Here is a 2,643-nt window from a genome sequence, read left to right on the forward strand (position 1 = left end):
TTTTTTCCAGTTTTGTAGTGGGGCAAGGGGCAAACCCAGTAGCAGTTTTCGATCATGGCTAGATGATGATTTAACTTACACTATGAGAAATTAGGCATACATGTAAAAATGTCTAGGTTAATTTCTAAAAGCACAAAAATATATGGTATATACTTATCATAGTATTACTGTAGGCAGTCGGAGAGCCAAGGAGTCTCTCCCATTGGCCAAGTTGGCACCAGGGGCAGGTTCTTACACTGATCATGCTGAAAGATAGAAGGTGAATGGATAGAGCTTGAGCACATCAAGAGCTGGTAAGATAATTGGGTAGGGGGAAAAAACCCTCCTCTCTATAGCCCTATAATAATCGACTTGACCAGGAAGGGAAGATGGTCTTTGAGATGGGAGTCTACCATTCTCCCAAGTCGGGTGGCATCCGAAAAAAATCTCTTTCCTTTTGCATCAGTACCTGTCTCACCAGTTTGGCTTTTTGCTGTGGTAGGCAGCCAAACCTCTGTTTGTTCAGTTACAATAGGTTGTGAAATAGCCACAGATTCTTCCTTTCTCAAAAAGAGGTGAAGTCTATTTCTCTATTCCTTAAATCTGGGTTGGCTTTGTGATTTGCTTCAGACATTAACAAATAAAAAGCAAGCAAAGTAATGAAGAAAACTTCAAGCTGCTACAGAAAGAAGTCTAAGCAAAACAGATTGGTAACAAGATATATGTGGCCCAGTCAATAGTCACTCCTATTACTCTGGCCAACAGCCTGCCAATCACTAGACATATTAGTGGGGTGATCCTAGATCATCAACTGCCAACAAATCTGGCAAATGGTCAGAGATGCAGAGATCCACCGAGCTGATGCGGACCAGAAGAATGGTCCAGATGGTTCAAAACTGTGAGCTAAACAGATGGTTATTTTAAGCCGCTGAGTTGTTTTTGTTGTTTGTTTCTGGAGAGGAGAGAGTGATTGTTGGACAGCAAGAGCAAGCTTTATGTTAATCTCAAAAACTAGGAGTAAAAACTAGAATGAGAAAAAAGCCCAAACTCAATAAAAGACAAGAACTGCAGGAAACAAAAAATAAACATAAGACAGGACAAAAAGAAACCATGCAATGATAAGAAACAAAATCCTACTCATAACTGTAATAACTACGGTAACTATAAAAATGTAACTGGACTAAAAATTAAAAATATAGCTAAAAATCAGATTGCTAGACTAGATTTTTTTAAAAACCTAACCAAATGCTATTTACTAGAAAAACACATAAAACAAGATATTATGTCACAGTTAAAAGAATGGAAATTAACAAGTACACTTATAAAAACCCCATGAGTAAAAATATAATAATTTTAAAATATTTTTTTAAAATAACCACATAAAGATTACATACCAAAACTTATGGTATGCCACTACAGAATTACTTAGAGGAAACTTTACAGCCTTAAATGCTCATTAAAAATTAGAAAACAGACTAACAATTAGTGAGTTCAACATTTATCCTAAGAAGTTGGAAAAAGTACAGCAAAATAAACTCAAAGAGAATGTAAATAAGAAAATAATAGAGAACAGAAAAGTAATATAAACACATAATAGAGTCAATATGGCTAATGAAATTGACAAATTGCTGATGAAGTTGATCAAGGAAAAAGAGCAGTGACACCAATGACATCATGAATGAAATGGTCTATAACTATAAATGCTGCAGACTTTAAATATAGCAAATAGAGACTTCTGGCCAAGATGGAGGCATAGGTGGAAACACTGTGCCCCCTCCCACAACTAAATTTAAAGACAGCGAAGTTTTAGAAACAAAAATGCAGCCAAAACAGTGAAAATATTACTGTACGGAAATCCAACAACAAACCACTCAGCCAGACCGGTAAGAGAGGCAGAGTCAGCAGCAGAGCGGGTTTGGGCAGGAAAGATCGTTCAGTCGGACCGACCCAGGAGCATAGGTGGCGGCAGTTGGTGGATCCCAGGCGTGGGGTGGCAACGGGCAGACCCAGTGAGAGTGCAGGGCAGCTGACTGACTGTGGTCACACATTCACGCACAGATAAACCAAGCGAAGCACCAAACAGTGAGACAGACCACTCAGGCTAGGGCCCCAGTGACAGGAATTAGAGCCTGAAAGCACCAACTGGAAAGACTTTCTCGGGGTCAAGGGGCTGGGAGAGGCTCCCAGGCTCACAGAGAGATCATTGCAGAGACCCACAGGGTCTTGGAGAGTACACGGGCCCATACACCCAGGAACCAGCACCAGAGGGGCCCAATTTGCTTGTGGGAAGCTGCAGAGGAGATAGAAATCTGGGAGAGAGTGGAGCACAGCAAAGTGCCATTTTTTCCCCTCTCTGACCCCGCCCCCACATACAGAGTCACAACCCAGCAACTTGGGTTGCCCCACCCTGGTGAACACCAAAGGCTTTACCCCTCATACATAAAAGGTGCGAACAGACCAAACATTATGACTCAAGAACAGCTCAAAGCCCCAGAGCCTATAATTCTAAGTGACCAAGAAATAGCCAACCTTTCAGATGCACAGTTCAAAATACTGGTGCTCAGCATGCTCACTGAATTGGTTGATTTCAGCCACAAATTAGAGGAACATATGAAGGCTAAACTGATTGAAATGAAGGAAAATGCACAGGAAACCAATAGTGAT

Source organism: Sturnira hondurensis, unplaced genomic scaffold, assembly GCF_014824575.4.
Source record: "Sturnira hondurensis isolate 20B ecotype Veracruz unplaced genomic scaffold, ASM1482457v3 Scaffold0017082, whole genome shotgun sequence".
Classification (NCBI taxonomy): domain Eukaryota; kingdom Metazoa; phylum Chordata; class Mammalia; order Chiroptera; family Phyllostomidae; genus Sturnira; species Sturnira hondurensis.